Source organism: Oncorhynchus mykiss, chromosome 3 (assembly GCF_057628025.1).
Source record: "Oncorhynchus mykiss isolate SJ-2025 chromosome 3, ASM5762802v1, whole genome shotgun sequence".
NCBI classification, from domain to species: Eukaryota; Metazoa; Chordata; class Actinopteri; order Salmoniformes; family Salmonidae; genus Oncorhynchus; species Oncorhynchus mykiss.
Window position 1 is genome coordinate 81,578,774 of NC_143024.1, and position 22,083 is coordinate 81,600,856.

The 22,083-nt window shown below is 42.9% G+C and overlaps 1 protein-coding gene across 9 annotated transcripts in view; it reads right to left on the reverse strand.

Moving 5' to 3' along the window:
* The window catches only part of sytl5 (synaptotagmin-like 5), an 84,774-nt gene that overhangs the window by 54,705 nt on the left and 7,986 nt on the right, over positions 1-22,083 (reverse strand). For 2 of the 9 annotated variants that reach the window (XM_090230263.1, XM_090230259.1), the window contains exon 1: positions 1,477-1,716. The exons of 6 other annotated variants lie outside the window; for them this stretch is intronic. The gene's annotated coding sequence lies outside the window, so the exon portion shown is untranslated. Of the gene's footprint in view, positions 1-1,476; positions 1,725-22,083 lie in introns of those variants that run through there. One more of the 9 variants, XM_090230261.1, reaches the window with a different exon arrangement.

Genomic DNA, 22,083 nt, shown 5'->3' on the forward strand with positions numbered 1-22,083 from the left:
GGAGAGGGTGAAAATCTTCAAGTTCCTTGGCGTGAAATTTGACTTGGCCCCTAAGACTCCCACAAACTTCTACGATGCACCATTAAGAAAATCCTGTTGGGCTATATCGCCGTCTGGTACGGCCGGTCCCTCAACCGGCCGGTGCACCTCCCTCTCTGGCTCTCCAGAGAGTGGTTCGGTCAGCCCAACGCATTATCTGGGGCACACTGCCTGCCCTCCAGGACACCAACAGCACCCGGTGTCACAGGAAGGCCAAGAAGATCATCAAGGACAACAACCACCCGAGCCACAGCCTGTTCACCCCGCTACCATCTAGAAGGCGGGGACAGTACAGGTGCATCCAAGCTGGGATCGAGAGACAGAAAAACAGCTTCAATCTCCAGGCCATCAGACTGTGAAACAGTCACCACTAGGCGAGCTCCGCCCAGTACCCTACCCTGAACCTTAGTCACTGTTCTAGTCAGCTACCACCCAATACTCAACCCTGCACCTTAGAAACTGCTTCCCTATGTACACTTTAATCATGTTTACATACTGTATCCTAGTCAAGGCCTATTCTATATAACTACTGCTGTACACACCTTTTCTATTCATATACTGCCCATAATTTCTAGAGTATACACACCATTATATACATATATATTTATATACCGGACGATGACATTGCTCATTCTAATATTTTATTTTTCTTAATCCCTTTCTTTCGATTTCTTAAAAATGAACGTGTATTGTTTTGTACGGTCAGGTATTACCACACTGTTGAATCTAGAAACATAAGCATTTTGCTACACCTGCGTTAACATCTGCTAAATATGCATATGCGACCAATACCTTTTGATTTGATCTATGGCGTGTGAGAGGTGACTCATGTTAGCAGCCTTGAACAACAATGTCTATTGATTCAATACATGTTTTTATTTGATTTGACTTGGTGCCATTCATTTTGGTGCTGTGGTGCACTACTGTGTCTACAGTGCCTGTCTCTTTACACCAGACTGTTGATACAGCAGCTGCTATGGTATTGTGTGGGAGTGGGAGCCCTCCTTCAGTACACAGTTACACACACTACAGATGTATTATTTTAATTTGACCACCCTGCTGTAGGAGAATTTTCCTGAAATGCAGGAAATGTAAAACTTCTAGTGTATTTGATGTTTAAAACAGCTTCTAAAGATTGTAATTTCCACTTTGAAATTTCAGACAATTTTCCATAAAAAAAATCTAATTCAACCCCTACAAAAATGTCCATTAACTATAATTCACATTTCCTGTTGCTGCAGGATCATTTTCCTGCTGTAGAAAACTGGCTCAAATGAAGATCCTACATCTGTAACAGTCTCTCTGAAGTCGTCTCTGCCCTGAGCAAATACAATGTCCAGAAAGAACTAAACCTCAGCCTCTAACCAGAGGCATCACACTCTGCACTCAACCAATAAAGGGTTAGGACAAAGCCTTTAAATACGGTTCTTGACTTACTGCTTCTTTCCTCGTCTCCTCATCTTTGTTTTCTTCAGTTCTGTTTCTTGGACTTCTCTCTCTGATCATTAACTAATTGCTTAATGTCATTGATTGACCATTCACTGTCCACTCACCCGAGGTCCCAAGTCTGAATCAGTACCTGATTAGAGGTGAAGGATAGAAACCAGCAGGCCAGGATCTAAATACCTCTGGGTCATGAGTCAAGACACGATAAATACAGAGAATTCTTGGTTCAGTGTGGGAGTGGAAGTGGAGGGAGTTTCGTCCCTTGTTACAGCATTATGTAGCACAAGGCTACAGTTCATGGTCTGACTAATGCTTTGTCAATATCGCTTCCATACCACGGTGGGTAGGCAGAAAGGCATGAGTCACCACAAAGTCTGTGGTTTCTTGAATGGTAAACCTATGTTAACATACTTCAGTATGTGGAAGGGAGGTGTCCTGTATGGCTTGTTACATTATGTGGGTTATGACTGCATTTACATCATAGGGAAAGGACTGTTGATACCTGGGTGACTGGGCAGCTGCTGATGGACTGGATTCATGTAGCAGATTTCGGAGGCCTCTGCCATTTACATTTAAAGGTGGGTCACCTCCTCCGCTACCAATGTGAAGCATCTCATCTGCCTAGGTGACGCACGGCAGCCTTGTGAGCGCCAGCCTGCTCACCCACCACATATCAACTATCAGCTGGGCCCAGTGTGACTTTGAGCCAAGGGTCTGGAGTTTTCATTCCTTTGGTTCCATATGGTTTACAACTACATTTCTATCTGAGAGAATGGACTGTGGATCCCAGGGAGACGTTTTGGCTCACTGCAGACAGGTGCATCTATCTACATATTACCCACCACAGGTGAGCGAGGGAGAGTGGCCATGTCCCAGTTGGCAAGAAGCACAAGAAACAAATTCAAGTATGTGTAGAGTGATAACACGCTGACTATCAATGAGAACAGGAGATAAATGAGACATCTAGTACTTAATAGCAAACACGAACCACACACACACACACACACACAACTAAAACAACACAAAAATTATTAAAACCCATTATGGTAGACAAACAATTCCCCTACAAATGTAATGAGCTTTTCGAAGAGCATTTCTGCCCCACACCCTCTTTCTCCCACTCTCTCAGCTCTCATTTCTACTTTGATATCCCTTGACAGCCTGTACTGTAGAGCTCTAGAGCGAGGAGCAGTGTTACAGACAGCCTCTGGGCACAGCGCTGTACTGTAGAGCTCTAGAGCGAGGAGCACCGTTACAGACAGCCTCTGGGCACAGCGCTGTACTGTAGAGCTCTAGAGCGAGGAGCACCGTTACAGACAGCCTCTGGGCACAGCGCTGTACTGTAGAGCTCTAGAGCGAGGAGCACCGTTACAGACAGCCTCTGGGCACAGCGCTGTACTGTAGAGCTCTAGAGCGAGGAGCACCGTTACAGACAGCCTCTGGGCACAGCGCTGTACTGTAGAGCTCTAGAGCGAGGAGCAGCGTTACAGATAACAGTAACACACTATTCTCTATGTGTGTGCAAGTGTTTGTGTATGTGTATGTGTGCCTGTGTGTTCGTGCATACATGCATGTGCATGTGTGCAGTGCAACTGTGTGCCTGTGTGTGAACTCTAATTACGTTTTGATTCATTTATTTTACTCTAAAATGTATGTCAAACAAAAATCTATGATTTCACAGTTGAACAAACCATGAAACTCTTTGCACAATCACTTATTTTAACAATTTACATTGAAAAATGTGCAAAAACTAATTTTGTGGAAGAACTGTGTAGATGTAAACTTTGGTACCGGGATTAAGGTAAAATCTCTCTCAGGTTTTTATGCGACCACGTTTTCTAAAAACTCCCCAAACTGTTGCCACAAAGTTAGAAGCACAGAATCGTCTAGACTGCCATTGTATGCTGTAGTGTTAAGATTTATCTTCACTGGAACTAAGGGGCCTAGCCCAAACCATGAAAAACAGCCCAAGACCATTATTCCTCCTCCACCAAACTTTACAGCTGGCGCTATGCATTGTGGCAGGTAACGTTCTCCTGGCATCTGCCAATCCAGATTCAGCCGTCGGACTGCCAGATGGTGAAGTGTGATAAATCACTCCAGAGAATGCGTTTCCACTGCTCCAGAGACCAATGGCGACGAGCTTTACACCACTCCAGCCGACGCTTGGCATTGTGCATGGTGATCATAGGCTTGTGTGCGGCTGCTCGGCCATGGAAACCCATTTCATGAAGCTCCTGATTTTTACACTGCGCTTCAGCACAGTCCCATTCTGTGAGCTTGTGTGGCCTACCACTTCGCGGCTGAGCCTTATCCATTTCACAACAACAGCACTTACAGTTGACCGGGGCAGTTCTAGCAGGGCAGAAATTTCACAAACTGACTTGTTGGAAAGGTGTCATCCTATGACGGTACCACGTTAAAAGTCCCTGAGCTGTTTAGTGAAGCCATTCTAATGCCAATGTTAGTCTATGGAGATTGCATGGCTGTGTGCTTACATGTCAGTACATACACACAATATCTAGGTCTAATACATCACACAGTGAAAAGTACAATACAAGCTATAGAAAATGTCCGTGTCTCTTCAAGGTCCCCTTTGTGCAGTGTTCTTTAATCCTTTTTTAAAATCTGTTTTTATTGCGAGCTTGATTTACCTGGGGTGGTAGACAAAGTGTAAAGAAAAGCTTGCTCAGTCCTTTGCCTCAGACTGCACAGCAGTCTCATCAAGTGATCATATTTTCACCTATCAAATCAAATCAAATCCAATTTTATTGGTCACATACACATGGTTAGCAGATGTTAATGCGAGTGTATCAGACTATTCTTAATTTAGTCTCGTTTTTACTAATATTTTAAACTTGTTTCGCTTTATAATGTCCCATTATCAAATGGGCAGGAACAGGGGCAGGGGAAACATGTCTGTATGCACTTGAAGAGAGAAAGGAGACATGGCACTTTCCCGCCGGGCCGTTTTGTCGACTACTTCGGTTTTATAGTGGATCTGTGTTTAATGTGAGCTGCTGAGAGATAAATGTAAGAACCCTTATTTCAGCCATGCATCAACCACTGTTTGAACATGCTCACGCTGCCCGACAGGTGATCTTCCACCCAAACTCTGTATCCATGGGCTCTCCAACCTTGTTCCTGCAGCTACCCAGTAGTTCATTTGGCAAACACATGTCAAATCTGTTTGAAAACATTGCAATGAAATATATTTCACTAAACTGTTAACAGGCCATCTGTGCGCTCGAGAAAATAGTGAAGGATAGAGAGGAGGATATGAAAACGCATGGTGGTGAGATATTCTGTATAGCTAAAGGTAATGTTTCACCCAATTAATTATGAAAATATAAAACATTCCCTATTACTAGGCTATTCAAATACATATTCACTAATTGTAGGCTAACTGAACAATCAATGAACCAACAACATCGCCTAGGGTTATACGTTCTCTCCCAGACTAATGGATATACAGTACATGTTGGAGCGTAGCACAAGATCCATCCAGTATGTATATTAATACAGTCCACACTCAAAACCTAGACCAATTATGTATTGAAGACAACTTAAATCACTTTTGTTGTATTTCTTTCTGCCATGGTAATGTGGTAGGCTATGTGTTGTTTAATTGTAAGGACAGACGCTGGGAGACGAGATGCAAGTACAAGGAGTGAATATTTAATGAATAAACAGACAGGAAAGAAAACACGAACAGCGTCTGGACAACGGACACATAACGACATTAATGCTGACTCGGGAAAGAAACTGAGGAAGTGACAGATGTAGGGGAGGTAACTAATAAGGTGATGGAGGTGAGTCCAGGTTAGTCCGATGAAGCGCTGATGCGCGTAACGATGGTGATAGGTGTGCGTAATGATAAGCAGCCTGGCGACCTCGAGCACCAGAGAGGAGGAGCAGGAGCAGGCGTGACAGTACCCCCTCCAGGGGCACCACCTGGCGTCCCTCAAGGGCGAGCCTGGCAGGCCGGCCGAGGCGTAGGAGCCGGACAAGCCGGCTGAGGAGCGTGAGCCTCTCAAGCCAGCTGAGGCATGGGAGCCTGACGAGCCAGCTGAGGCATCTCTGGTTGCTTTTTCAGCGCCAACCGAACTTGACGTCACCAACAAAAACAAAAAACAAATAACTCCCTGATGCTTCAAATTGTGGAGTTCTGTATTTAATGAATAAACAGACAGGAAAGAAAACACGAACAGCGTCTGGACAGGACATAACGACAGTAATGCTGACTCGGGAAAGAAACTGAGGAAGTGACAGATATAGGGGAGGTAATTAATAACGTGATGGAGTCCAGGTGAGTCCGATGAAGCGCTGATTGCACGTAACAAATATATGACAGGTGTACGTAATGATAAGCAGCCTGGCGACCTCGAGCACCAGAGAGGGGGAGCGGGAGTAGACGTGACAATAATGGCACAATCATAATTAAAATACAGTTTTTTTTAGGGGGCTTGGGATCATAAGCTTATGCATAAGCTCTAATATGCATTTTGGTGCTTGGAATGAATGAATGAACTGAGGAAGTGCTGATAAAGCGCCTTATAAAGCGCTGTCCATTTCATTTTAGCAACCAGGAAATGGCGGATAGATTTATGCATACTGCATCTTTAATCCTTTTTTTTGCCATGTAGTGGTGTAACTAACTACATGGGAAAAGTAGGCAAGATTTTCTTTCTTTTTATGTACCAAACCAGCCTTATTCTCACTTGAAACATAGTTTTTGTGTTTAATAGGATAAATGTCACATTATGTTAATCTGACTGCAGAGTGATTTGTTCTTGCAATGTGTAGTCTATGACATTTCTGATTTAGAGATGATCATTTCTCACAAAGTAGTTGGGATGTAGTAAACTACTTAGTCTTTAGGTAAGTAAACTATCTGTTTCTTAATAAGGGTAGCTATAGTGTAGACTAACCTCTTCCTATGTGAAGTAATTGGTAGCTGGTAAACTATATTTTCAGAGTAGCTTTCCAACACTGACTACACAGAAATGCATAATTATGGATATGAAAGTCATTCTCCATGTTTCACAAGTTTGGACATCACAGCGCAGGCAGCACAGTAGAGAACAGTAGAGTACAATACAGCAGAGCAGAGTAGGGTAGAGTTCAGTACAGTGCAGTAGAGTACAGTAGAGTTCAGTACAATAAAGTAGAATATAGTAGAGTTCAGTACAGTAGAGTATAGTTCACTACAGTAGAATACAGTACAATATACTGTACTCTACTTTTCTTTACTGTGCTGTATTGCATTGTACTGTACTCTACTGTGCTCTACTCACTGTACAGTACTGTACTATACTATGCATTTACTATTTATTTATACATATACTATGCATTTCTTTACTGTACTGTACACAGTACTGTACTGTGCTATCCACACTTGTGAAACATACGATATAGTACAATATACTATATTCTACTTTTCTTTACTGTACTGTACTCAGTACTGTACTGTATTGTACTTATTGTTCTGTACTCTACTATGCTGTACTCACTGTACTGTACTGTGCTATCCAAACTTGTGAAACATATGTCTATGATAGGTTCAGATGTGTTCTAGTCTGGTTCATCTGTGGAAATTAACATCAAGGCCAGGGTGGACTGACCAAATTTCAACTACTTTCCAACGTCCATAGACGTCCGGTGTTGGTCGGTGCTCAGTGGGTGAGGATGCTGGTTAAAGTAAATGGAGAGAGAGGGGGCTCCTGGGTAGGTGTCAGTAAGATCTGGAAGAGGTGACATTAACTGGATATTGAGAAAGGCAGCGAGGGCGAGAGGAAGAGAGAGAGGGAGAGGTTGTCCAGACTGTTTTAACACTCTTGGTTTGACTACCAGATGACAGAAAGACAAAAAAAACAGTTATGAGCTGAACATAACAGTATGCCAGTGGAAGGGAGGAAAGTAGCAGGTGACCCAACTATGGTTTGTGTCGATTATGAATCACCCATTGTTACCATTTCAGTTACAGTAATTCCAGTACAGATTTTTGGGTAATTCCGTTACCAATTTGGTTGAGTTTTAATCACTTAATAATTCAGAAACAAAATTGATATCAGTAAAATCACTATAACTAATTGGTGATTACTTGTTACTTCTGTGAACTTTCATTATCTTCCTTACTCATGAGGGAGAGAAATTAGAAACTATCTTAAAGATATAGGGTCTCTACCCACAGAGATTTCTTTCTGCTTTTTTTTCTCTGGCCTCCATTGATTTAGTCACCCTAATTCTGACATTCATACAAGGGTAAAAACTCCAATAACTTTTGAACAAATTATGATAGAGACATGAGGTTTGGCCCATAGTTTCTGTTAGAGGAGTATATCTACACAATTCATATTTTACCCAATGGTCAAAAGATGTGTTTTTGATTGGACACCTTGTAAAATATATGAGTTTTTGGTAACGGTTTTGGTAAAAATAAATATGTGATGCTATTAGTTGGCATAGGTCTTTATGTCAACATTATTGTGTTTTGATGTACAGTACCAGTCAAAATGTTGGACACACCTACTCATTCAAGGGATTTTCTTTATTTTTTACTACTTTCTACATTGTAGAATAATAGCGAAGACAACAAAACTATAAAATAACACATGTGTAATCATGTAGTAACCAAAAAAGTGTTAAAGAAATCAAAATGTATTTTATATTCTACAAAATAGCCACCCCTTGCCTTGATGACAGCTTTGCACACTCTTGGCATTCTTTTAACAAGCTTCACAGGGAATGCTTTTCAAACAGTCTTGAAGGAGTTCCCACATATGCTGCGCACTTGTTGGCTGCTTTTCCTTCACTCTGCGCTCCAACTCATCTCAAACAATCTCAATTGGGTTGAGGTGGGATGATTGTGGAGGCCAGGTCATTGGATGCAGCACTCCATCACTCTCATTCTTGGTCAAACAGACCTTACACAGCCTGGAGATGTTCAGAGTGACTGTCGGGTTCTTGGTCACCTCCCTGACCAAGGCCCTTCTCCCCCGATTGCTCAGTTTGGCCGGGCGGCCAGCTCTAGGAAGAGTCTTAGTGGGTCCAAACTTCTTTCATTTAAGAATGGTGAAGGCCACTGTGCTCTTGAGGACCTTCAATGCTGCAGACATGTTTTAGTACCCTTCCCCAGATCTGTGCCTCGACACAATCAATTCCTTCAACCTCATGGCTTGGTTTTTGCTCTGACATGCACTGTCAACTGTGGGACCTTACATAGACAGGTGTGTGTCTTTCCAAATCATGTCCAATCAATTGAATTTACCATAGGTGGACTCCAATCAAGTTGTAGATACATCTCAAGGATGATCAATGGAAACAGGATGCACCTGAGCTCAATATCTAGTCTCATAGCACAGGGTCTGAATACTTATGTAAATAAGGTATTTTTAAAATAGTATTTTATACATTTGCAAAAAATCTAAAACCATGTTTTTGCTTTTTCATTATGGGGTAATGTGTGTAGATTGCTGAGGATTTATTTTTGCGGAAAAAGTCAAGGGGTCTGAATACTTTCCAAAGGCACTGTATGCCTTAATTCCCCCAAAATATAGACTATTAGCATTAATTTGACACCCAATTAGATATGCTCCTATGAACTTCACATATTGGTGCTCATGGGTCATTTTAAATCGAAATGCCCCTCTACAGTATATGTGTGTATGTGGACCACCCTGTATCATCATCCCATGAATCCCATGGAAAACACAGCGGATCTCCCAGGGGCCTTAGTGTCTAGCCCCATTATTTCAGCTAAGATCAGCACATATTTCTCAGACTTTGAAGTATTTATTTGACCTTAAATCAGTGGGACTTTCATCATAAATAAAATATATTTCAGTTCACAGATCTTTCTCCATTCATCTCTAGAGAAGCAGGTATACAGGATCCTAGAAGATAATTTCACCGTGGACACACTGAGATGTAACGTAATTCTCGGGGGTACGGCCTGTGCTTAAGGGTTTGTGACAAGCAGTTTGGGGGCCATGCTGTCTGCTGTTCTTTTCTTAATGCAGAACTCTGTCATCGAACAAGAGTCTACTCTTTCCTGCTGTTAATGTATAGATCGATTCTGCTAAAAATGCAAAGCTGGAATCTATTCATGTAGATGGACTGTGGTTGATGTATACTGTACTCAGTTCTTAATGTAGTAGGTCTATTTTATACCTAAAATATGACTGGATTATGTTCTTATTGGTGGATTCTATTGTTGTTCTAATGTTATTAGCTTGTGTTCTAAATGAATAACTGTCATAACTCTATTTTATTTGTAAGACAATTATTGTCTGACTGTATGGCTGTACTGTATTATACAAAGGGTGGTTCGAATCCTGAATGCTGATTAGATAAAACCGCATTCCAGGCAGTGTCTATTCCACAATTTACCACCGGCTAAATCAATGACGTTAAAATGCCTATTTTTACTCTGTTCCATCTGACTGCGCAATTTACTGTCTCATCAGCCCTGCCAGGCAATTTATAAACTTGATCTCCACTATAAAAAGCATATAGACATCATCTCACATTTCTTTTAGACTAACACATAGTTTTCAACAGCAGAGATTTGTATAAACCTTGCTGTCTGTCTCTCTGACATTTGCAACATTGTTTCAGTATTCAAATTCCATATGCAGCTGTCCCATAGTGATGAAAGAGTCTGGACGAGACAGACAGGCAGGCAGCGTTTCTCAGCCAGTTGAAATCATGAATCAGCTGGCATAGTTTTTATGGATATATACAAAGAAATGTCATTTGAAAAAAGGTCAAATGAAAAGAAGTGCAGCTAGTTTACAGTCTTTCCAGCTTCTGTTTGAAGTGATTCTGTTAGCTGTGTTGTTGGCTAGCTCTTCTGAACAACAGTGTCCTGACGAGAGAGCACATTCTCTATGCCAGGCGAAATCACGCCTCATTAGTTCATTGATATGGATGTATCCAAATAAATGTCACTAGAAAACAGCTTATGCAAATGCAGCTACTGGGCATAACAACCCCTGTGCCAATATATCCTCCAAACACCAGCTTTTCTGGTATTATTGAAGGGCTATATGGCCAAAAAGTCATATCACAATATTTTTCTACATTTTAGCAGTATGGTGGTATTTGACAGTATTTAATGTTTTTTAATGATGCATTTTTTAAATACAGCATGTTTTACAAGTAGTGCATGACCCTAGGATTGCAACAAATTCATTCTGACCAAGTGGTTTTAATGGGCTTTCTCAATTCTGCTGGTTTTATTGATACCCAGACTAGAACAAACCTGACAGTTCAGGAGTCCAATTTATACAAGTGTTGCTTTCTTTAGCACTGCATCAAAATATGTTCTATAATATCAACAGTACTGTAAAGATCCACCCAGTATGTGGATCTATTTCATTTTTTAAAACCTTTATTTAACTAGACAAGTCAGTTAAGAACAAATTCTTATTTTCAATGATGGCCTAGGAACAGTGGGTTAACTGCCTTGTTCAGGGGCAGAATGACAGATTTGTACATTGTCAGCTTGGGGATTTGAACTTGCAACCTTTCAGTTACTAGCCCAACACTCTAACCACTAGGCTACCCTACCACCCCCATGCTAGTACACCTTAAAATATGATATATTTCACCCATTCCTACTGTGATGTGTAGTGTTACAATAATGTACTGCTCAGCTCCGTTGCATTCTGTGCTGTTATTATGCAGTACATCCTCTGTGTGTGTGGTGTGAATGTCCATCCAGGCTGTGTCTCTGAAAGGTTTTATGCCAATCTGACATGGACACAGATGAATGGTGAATGTCAGAGCATCTCGACCCAGCGACACCCCAGGAGAGCAATAAACAGCAGAGGGCCCCCACTTAACCGAAACTACATTACACTGCAGAGAAAACAGCATTCTGTACAGATGGAATCTCCTGCAACAGTAGATGGTACCACAGACTATTACACAAAGAGAGATTTGGAATCATGCGCAACAATGGTTAGAGTGTAAGTTAATTGTGCAGCATAACTATTTCCTACTAAATTCTTTCTGGTTTAAGGATAGAATAGAGTTCTATGTCAGATATTCTGATCCTGTCGGAAAAAGCCAGGGGAGCACACAACCTCAGCTCAGAGTAGTGACAGAAATCACATTGTGTTACATTTTTTATAAAAAATGAGGGCCCCCAACCCCAAAAAAGGAGGTGCCCCCCTCTCCCTAGATAGCATATGAACATGTCATAATGGCAAAATGTGTAGAATATCAGGAAATTAGCTTTAAAAATGCTAAATACTGTCAGCCTCATTGAAAAATGTGTAGAATATCAGGAAATTAGCTTTAATAATGCTAAATACTGTCAGCCTCATTGAAAAATGTGTAGAATAGCATGAGATTCGCTATAACTGCACATTTTTCTCTCTCTGCCCCATGGCAAAGATTTGTAGAATTGAAAGAAGTTATCTCTTTCACCCCACCCCCAGTGACATGAAAATATCTAGACTAGTATATCCAGCTATGTCTCAAGATTTGGGTATCTGTGCCTAGGGGCTAGAGGTCTGAGTTGGCTGAGCTGTTTAACCTCTAGTGTCTAAATATATACACTATTATTAATGAAGGGAGATGCTGGCTGGGCAGTTTAACCTCTAGTGTCTAAATACAGTGGGGCAAAAAAAGTATTTAGTCAGCCACCAATTGTGCAAGTTCTCCCACTTAAAAATATGTAATTTTCATCATAGGTACACTTCAACTATGACAGACAAAATGAGGAGAAAAAAATACAGAAAATCACATTGTAGGATTATTAATGAATTTATTTGCAAATTATGGTGGAAAATAAGTATTGACATTGCTCATCCTAATATTTATACAGTGCCTTGCGAAAGTATTCGGCCCCCTTGAACTTTGCGACCTTTTGCCACATTTCAGGCTTCAAACATAAAGATATAAAACTGTATTTTTTTGTGAAGAATCAACAACAAGTGGGACACTTGGATATTTCAAACTTTTTTAACAAATCAAAAACTGAAAAATTGGGCGTGCAAAATTATTCAGCCCCCTTAAGTTAATACTTTGTAGCGCCACCTTTTGCTGCGATTACAGCTGTAAGTCGCTTGGGGTATGTCTCTATCAGTTTTGCACATCGAGAGACTGACATTTTTTCCCATTCCTCCTTGCAAAACAGCTCGAGCTCAGTGAGGTTGAATGGAGAGCATTTGTGAACAGCAGTTTTCAGTTCTTTCCACAGATTCTCGATTGGATTCAGGTCTGGACTTTGACTTGGCCATTCTAACACCTGGATATGTTTATTTTTGAACCATTCCATTGTAGATTTTGCTTTATGTTTTGGATCATTGTCTTGTTGGAAGACAAATCTCCATCCCAGTCTCAGGTCTTTTGCAGACTCCATCAGGTTTTCTTCCAGAATGGTCCTGTATTTGGCTCCATCCATCTTCCCATCAATTTTAACCATCTTCCCTGTCCCTGCTGAAGAAAAGCAGGCCCAAACCATGATGCTGCCACCACCATGTTTGACAGTGGGGATGGTGTGTTCAGCTGTGTTGCTTTTACGCCAAACATAACGTTTTGCATTGTTGCCAAAAAGTTCAATTTTGGTTTCATCTGACCAGAGCACCTTCTTCCACATGTTTGGTGTGTCTCCCAGGTGGCTTGTGGCAAACTTTAAATGACACTTTTTATGGATATCTTTAAGAAATGGCTTTCTTCTTGCCACTCTTCCATAAAGGCCAGATTTGTGCAATATACGACTTATTGTTGTCCTATGGACAGAGTCTCCCACCTCAGCTGTAGATCTCTGCAGTTCATCCAGAGTGATCATGGGCCTCTTGGCTGCATCTCTGATCAGTCTTCTCCTTGTATGAGCTGAAAGTTTAGAGGGACGGCCAGGTCTTGGTAGATTTGCAGTGGTCTGATACTCCTTCCATTTCAATATTATCGCTTGCACAGTGCTCCTTGGGATGTTTAAAGCTTGGGAAATCTTTTTGTATCCAAATCCGGCTTTAAACTTCTTCACAACAGTATCTCGGACCTGCCTGGTGTGTTCCTTGTTCTTCATGATGCTCTCTGCGCTTTTAACGGACCTCTGAGACTATCACAGTGCAGGTGCATTTATACGGAGACTTGATTACACACAGGTGGATTGTATTTATCATCATTAGTCATTTAGGTCAACATTGGATCATTCAGAGATCCTCACTGAATTTCTGGAGAGAGTTTGCTGCACTGAAAGTAAAGGGGCTGAATAATTTTGCACGCCCAATTTTTCAGTTTTTGATTTGTTAAAAAAGTTTGAAATATCCAATAAATGTCGTTCCACTTCATGATTGTGTCCCACTTGTTGTTGATTCTTCACAAAAAAATAGTTTTATATCTTTATGTTTGAAGCCTGAAATGTGGCAAAAGGTCGCAAAGTTCAAGGGGGCCGAATACTTTCGCAAGGCACTGTATGCAATAACATCTGCTAAATACAGTTGAAGTTGGAAGTTTACGTACACTTTAGCCAAGTACATTTAAACTCAGTTTTTCACAATTCCTGACATTTAATCCTAGTAAACATTCCCTGTCTTAGGTCAGTTAGGATCACCACTTTATTTTAAGAATGTGAAATGTCAGAATAATAGTTGAGAGAATGATTTATTTCATCTTTTATTTCTTTCATCACATTCCCAGTGGGCCAGAAGTTTACATACACTCAATTAGTATTTGGTAGCATTGCCTTTAAATTGTTTAACTGGTAGCCTTCCTTAACTGGTAGCCTAAATTGTTTAACTGGTAACTGGTAGCCTTCCACAAGCTTCCCACAATAAGTTGGGTGAATTTTAGCTCATTCCTCCTGACAGAGCTGGTGTAACTGAATCAGGTTTGTAGGCCTCCTTGCTCACACGTGCTTTTTCAGTTCTGCCCACAAATTTTCTATAGGATTGAGGTCAGTGCTTTGTGATGACCACTCCAATACCTTGACTTTGTTGTCCTAAAGCCATTTTGCCACAACTTTGGAAGCATGCTTGGGGTCATTGTCCATTTGGAAGACCCATTTGCGACCAAGCTTTAACTTCCTGACTGATGTCTTGAGTTGCTTCAATATATCCACATAATCTTCCTTCCACATGAACCAGACTTGTGGAGGTCTATAATTTATTTTCTGAAGTCTTGGCTGATTTCTTTTGATTTTTCAATGATGTCAAGCAAAGAGGCACTGAGTTTGAAGGTCGGCCTTGAAATACATCCACAGGTACACTTCCAATTGACTCAAATTATGTCAAATAGCCTACCAGAAGCTTCTAAAGCCGTGACATCATTTTCTGGAATTTTCCAAGCTGTTTAAAGGCACAGTCAACTTAGTGTATGTTAACTTCTGACCCACTGGGATTGTGATACAGTGAATAATAAGTTAAATAATCTGTCTGTGAACAATTGTTGGAAAGATTACTTGTGTCATGCACAAAGTAGACGTCCTAACCGACTTGCCAAAACTATAGTTTGTTAACAAGAAGTTTGTGGAGTGGTTTAAAAATGAGTTTTAATGACTCCAACCTAAGTGTACGTAAACTTCCGACTTCAACTGTATGTGTATGCGACCAATAAAATTACATTTGACTCCTGAGGTTGCACCCTGTTGCACCCGTTAAAACCACTGATTATTATTTGACCCTGCTGGTCGTCTTTTGAACGTTTGAACATCTTGAAGAACAATCTGGCCTTAAATGGCCATGTACTCTTATAATCTCCACCCGGCACAGCCAGAAGAGGACTGGCCAACCCCCAGTGCCTGGTTCCTCTCTAGGTTTCTAATCTCCACCCGGCACAGCCAGAAGAGGACTGGCCAACCCCCAGAGCCTGGTTCCTCTCTAGGTTTCTAATCTCCACCCGGCACAGCCAGAAGAGGACTGGCCAACCCCCAGAGCCTGGTTCCTCTCTAGGTTTCTAATCTCCACCCGGCACAGCCAGAAGAGGACTGGCCAACCCCCGGAGCCTGGTTCCTCTCTAGGTTTCTAATCTCCACCTGGCACAGCCAGAAGAGGACTGGCCAACCCCCGGAGACTGGTTCCTCTCTAGGTTTCTAATCTCCACCCGGCACAGCCAGAAGAGGACTGGCCACCCCTCAGAGCCTGGTTCCTCTCTAGGTTTCTAATCTCCACCCGGCACAGCCAGAAGAGGACTGGCCAACCCCCAGAGCCTGGTTCCTCTCTAGGTTTCTAATCTCCACCCGGCACAGCCAGAAGAGGACTGGCCAACCCCCAGAGCCTGGTTCCTCTCTAGGTTTCTAATCTCCACCCGGCCCAGCCAGAAGAGGACTGGCCAACCCTCAGAGCCTGGTTCCTCTCTAGGTTTCTTCTTAGGTTCCCGCCTTTCTAGGGAGTGTTTCCTAGCCACTGTGCTTCTACATCTGTATTACTTGCTGTTTGGGGTTTTTAGGCTGGGTTTCTGTACAGAACTTTGTGACATCAGCTGATGTAAAAAGGGCTGTATAAATACATTTGATTGACGGATTGATTGATTTGTATGTAGGTTGGCTGTAATGACTATTTCTGGATGTTTTAGCCTTGGGACATTTAGGACATTTCCAGTTATTTTGCCAAGCATGGCCACTACTGAGAATAACTAGTTATATTTAATGAGATGGCTCATCAATGAAACCTAACCTTTAGACTTAATATGTAATCTTCACGGAAAGGCCTCTAGAAATACACACACACTTAATATAAACTTTATCTGAAGTTAAGGGGAAATGCAACAAATCTAATTCTCTGCTGTCTATCTTACTGCATATAATACACCTCCTGAGGTAGGATGTCAGTCTCTTTGTACAATGAGGTGCAATCGATGGCCAGCCGGCCCATTTACAGCCAGCCGGAGATAAGACCTGGCATGCTGCAGGGAGATTGGGGATGTTTCTGGGATGAAATGCTTGTTGGGTATGGAGGAGGGAGCACCGCGAGACTTGATTATACGTGACGTGTCTGACCGAGCGGAATGGTCCTTGCCTGTGTCGACTTCACAAGTAGTCACTCACACACACTCCAATTTAACAACTAGGCACTCACACACACACACACTCACAGACTCCAAATTCACAACTAGACACTCACATACACTCTGACTTAACACACGCACACACTGCCCCGTGGCCGGTAGCAGAGCTATCAGTGAACTAATGACCATCTCAGACCTGTCATTCACATTCTCCTTGCTACCGTCAATCAGTCTAGAAAGTCTAAGAATACTATTACATACCTATCAATCTCACTCACTCATGCTGTTAGACACGCATGCCAATACCTGTTGAGAAATACTGCTAATTATTTCATGCCAATCACAATCCCATTTAAGCTTGACAATCACTGCAAATGTCTGAGAGAAATAACCACGGTGCTACACTAAGACGGAGAATCTGTTGGAAACCAATGATAAAAGGTACAACATTCTAATTCTATTTGTCGAAAAATATAGTAAAAATATAGTATACATTCAAATTGTGTTTCAGTCATCATGCGACCCTGACATTCCAAAAATACACAGTCCACATATGACGCCATTTTGTGATGAAATAACTGCAAGTGGAAGTTGGATGAAGTTTCCCCCTAGATGTTAATCAACCTCAAGTATTCCTACCCTATATTAACAATTAGGATTGGGGGTAGTACGCCGATTCTACATCTGTGTGTTCGGCGAGGTTCTACTCATAGGCAGGTAGAGAGAGGGATAGAGAGAGAGAGAGAGAGAGACAGAGACAGAGAGAGGGAGACAGAGAGAGAGAGAGAGAGAGAGAGAGAGAGAGAGAGAGAGAGCGAGAGAGAGAGAGAGAGAGAGAGAGAGAGAGAGAGAGGGAGACAGAGAGAGAGAGAGAGAGACAGAGAGAGACGTAAGAAGAAAATAAGGGAATAACAAGAGCGGTGGCAGGAGGAGAGAACGGTAGAAAGAAATCACCTTTGACCTTTATCATTGATAGTATTGTTGTAAACTCTTAGAATAAGATGCTATGTAGAACCTAAAAGCGTTATTTGGCTGTCCCCATAGGAGAACCCTTTGAAGACCTGTTGTTGGTTCCAGATAGAACCTGTTTGGTTCTAACTAAAACCGTTTTGGGTTCCATGTAGAAACCTTTCCACAGAGGGTTCTAAATGGAACCCAAAATGTCACGGTCGTCCTCCTCTTCGTCTGAAGCGGAGAGGCGAGATGGATCAGAGGACCAATATGCGGCGTGGTAAGTGTCCATGGTAAAATCTTTAATAAAGAAAGACTGAACACTATACAAGAGAGTAACAAAAACAATAACCCAAATTCGACCGTGACGCTACAAAATGAGACCTGTGCTGAAACAAGCCACTAACATAGACAATCACCCACAAACAAACAGTGCAACCCAGGCTACCTAAGTATGATTCTCAATCAGAGACAACTAATGACACCTGCCTCTGATTGAGAACCATACTAGGCCGAAAACATAGAAATGCCCCAAAACATAGAAAAACAAACATAGACTGCCCACCCAACTCACGCCCTGACCATACTAAATAAATACAAAACAACGGAAATAGAGGTCAGAACGTGACACAAAAGGGTTCTAGCTGGAACCAAAAAGGGTTTTACCTGGAACCAAAAAGGGTTATCCTATGGGGACAGCTGAAGAACCGTTTTCGGAAACAAAATAATCTAAGAGTGTACGTGTCATATTCTGTGACATTGTGAATGCCAGGGAGGGATTGGTTATGAGTCCTTGAGGAGAAGCCTTGGCAACGATGAGACAGAAGTAAACCAAGGCATGCTGAGAACAAAACACAATGGGATGATATCATTATCGAACAATGATTGGGTTTTCACACTCATATCTATCATGACATGTTGCTACAAGGAGTCATCATGCTGGTTGAGTCACAGTCAAAGAGAGAGTACGGTTTTTTAAACAGCCAAGCCCAGCTTTCTTTGAAAACTTTCTATTCTATAAGTCTTTGTTCAAAATTATACACAAGTAACACTGAAATCAACACTTGTACTTAGAAGCCCTCTCCCCCACCTTTCCAACTCTTCTGCTGTTCTCAAATTAATTACCAATCAGCTCTGGGTGACAATAATCCATAGAATTTCTAACCTGGCTAATATGTCTATGCCGGGCCTTCCGAGTGGCTCAGGGTTCTAAACCACTGTGCATCACAGTGGTTGAGGCCTCACTACATACCCGGGTTTGTTCCCAGGCTGTGTCACAGCCGGCCATGACCCGGGAGACCCGGGAGTTGCAGTGATGGGACAAGACTGTAACTACCAATTGTCTATCAAGAAATTGCGGAGAAAAAGTACAAAAACATTTTTGATATATAATAATATGACTAACAGGCACAAAGAGAGTGACCAGTCCTCACCAGCAGATCAATGTAATGAATACAGAAGCTAAAATCTATTGGGCGGTGGGGGTGAGCAGAGGGGGTGGGCAGTGGGGGTGGGCAGTGAAACAGTCCGTTGAAAGGAGAATGAACTCAGTTATGGCTGTGTTGTTTCTATCCTTTGCTGCAGAGTCATGACAAGGAGTGGCGAGAAGCTGGGTTCCAACATACGTCATCTGTAGTGCAGAGGTGAGCGGTCTATCAGCTTATCAGTTCATTACTTAATAACTACCTACAGGGGCACAGATGTCAACGTCCAATTTTGAGAGATGTCATCGAATTGTCGACTAATGTGAATTCAGTGTAGACTCAAGAAACACCAAGGCATGTTGTTTACCTTTTATTTCAGATTTCAAATAAGTTCAAATAAGATGATAATGGTGTTTGGTGATGACTTTGAGTATCTATAAGTTTTGAAATGTTTACACATTATCACATTGAACTTTTTTTAAACACAGTGGAAACAACATTTTGTTCCCAGTGGGAAACTTCTTTGGAAACTTTCAACAGTTCAAAACAAAAAGTGAGAATACAACTGGGAACCCTGGCCTAGGCTAGATTAACTACAATCACAGATGGATTCTTCACTCTGATAAAACTGTGATGAAGCAAGAGGGATTAAGTTACATATCTGATCTTCAAGATCTATCAGACATGACACCTCCCCTGCTAAGATTAGGATGCAAGAACCCTTTGTTCTTTACTGCAGTGGTTAATGGTGGCTTTATAGTTTTTCTGTGTGTGGAGAGCTTAGAACAGAACAGAGAGATGCTGTGCTGGATAAAGATGAGTCCATCCTATTAACCCAGTTTCAGTAGTGCTGCGGTCTCACTGAGAACTGAAAGAGGCTGGAGACAGCCTCCTCCTCCTCCGGCAGAAAGCACCAGACTGAATATTTAATAGAACCCATTTCAGATTCACTGCTGCTTTTAAATGTACTTCCGCTTCTCAAAGACGAGGCTGGCTGCTGAATAACTGAGTAGGGCTGAGCCTGAGCAGGGAATCCCGTTGAGGTGTGCGTGTGTGTGTGTGTGTGTGTGTGTGTGTGTGTGTGTGTGTGTGTGTGTGTGTGTGTGTGTGTGTGAGATATCATTAAAGAACTGTAGAGTTCAGCGGCATTCACTAGGTAAATACTAGACAGAAGACTCCCCTCTTCCATCCCTCTCTACACCCCTCCCTTCTTATCCCTTCCCCTGGTTGGGCAGAAAGACCTTTGTGCCTTTATGCGGGATGGGTGGTGGTAGGGAGAGGGGGGGGGGGGTCCATAGGTAGAGGTGTACACATGGGGAGGGAGCTGAGAGAGGGATGCATGGCAGGGCAGTGCATCGTGATTGGCAATCTATTATCCAGTCCAGTCACTTGTCCTCTGCAATGTGTAGAAAATGACTTTTCTCCCCCTGCTGCTGCAGCTTCTTCAAGGCTGTTTGGTTCAGTAGTTGGTCCTGCTGAAGCGGGGTTCTCCCTGATTGCCTTGCTGGCTGGCTGCAATTGAACGGAGACCGCCACAGTCTTCTAAGCCCACGAGTCAGGGCTCCACACTTCATACTAAAAGGCAGTGTAGTTGCAGCGTTGCGGTGTGCACACTTCAGAGGGGGAGCAGGGATCAAAGCCAGCGAGTGGGAGGGAGGGAAACCCAGCACGACACAAAAACACAGCACATCACAGGCACAACTATGCAGCATTTCCCCACCAGCATGGAGTATTAATTGCAGTACAACACAGCAGAGTCCAACACAACATTACTCCAGAACATTCTAGAACAGTCTGGAACACTGTAGCACAGCATTGAACACAATGCACTGCACAGTTTAGCAAAGCACATGGCAGCAATTCAATTCAAAGGAATTTAATTTGATGAGACTTTATCAATCCCTCATTGCATTGATAAGACTTAATTACCGTATTCCTCTCATGTCTTTGTCAGGGCACAAGTTCCCCTCTACTCCCAGTTGCAAACAGAAAACCACATCATATGAATGGCACAAACATGGCCCCAGCACAGGCCCCAATCCAGGCTGACTGGCCAAGAGCCACTGGCTGGAGGAGCCAAGGGAATAGTAACATAAGAGGTTTATGAGGCAGTCTCAGAACAAATACTGACAACACACCTCCGTGTGTGTTGAATCCTACATTCCCTGGTCTCCTAGACAGCTCTGCAGAGGTTGATGTCTAATTCCCTGTGACTGGATTCTCTGGATTCCCCTCTCCTGCCTCCCACGCCACCCCCTCCCCTCTGCTGCCTCCCCCTCTCCTGCACCTCCCTCTCCCCTCCCCTGCCTCCCCCTCTCCTGTCTCCCCCTCTGCTGCCTCCCCCTCTGCTGCCTCCCCCTCCCCTGCCTCCCCCTCTCCTGCATCCCCCTCTCCTACCTCCCCCTCCCCTGCCTCCCCCTCTCCTGTCTCCCCCTCTCCTGTCTCCCCCTCTCCTGCCTCCCCCTCTCCTGCCTCCCCCTCTCCTGCCGCCCTCTCCCCTGCCCTGCCTCCCCATCTCCTGTCTCCCCCTCTCCTGCCTCCCCCTCTCCTGCCTCCCCCTCTCCTGCCGCCCTCTCCCCTCCCCTGCCTCCCCATCTCCTGTCTCCCCTCTCCTGCCTCCCCCTGCCCTGCCTCCCCCTCTCCTGTCTCCCCCTCTCCTGCCTCCCCCTGCCCTGCCTCCCCCTCTCCCCCTCTCCTGCCTCCCCCTGCCCTGCCTCCCCCTCTCCCCCTCTCCTGCCTCCCCCTCCCCTGCTTTTATTCTTTCTTAAACATACTGCTCTCCCTCCTTCTCCCCCTTCTCTCCTGTGTGTGACTTATCTAAGTGCTTGTTCGTGGTTAGAGGGACATTAGGCGGCCCTCATAAATGTTCTGCAGATCCAGGGAGTGTAATGACTACAATACTACATTATAATGTGCTGGTCTTGTGCTGGGTACATATTTTTGATAATTGAATGTTTTTATGAAGTTTAAAATAGAGCTACAATAATTCTAAAACCAGATTATTCTAACCAATGTCGCATGGGTATCTGAACAAACAATAGCACAGGAAAACTATTTGTATTTTTGATGGTTCATTGATAATCTCCTTGGACACCTCTTCCATTTCTCTCCCATTCCTCTCCATCCTTCGCGATGAGCACGAGGCTTTCGCTTGACAAACTTGCATTGCGCCGTCAAATTCGCTCTCGTTGGTTTTGAAAAATCCACTAGACTAGGCCCTACAAATGATCCAGTTGAATCTATTAAATTAAAATGACCGTCACAC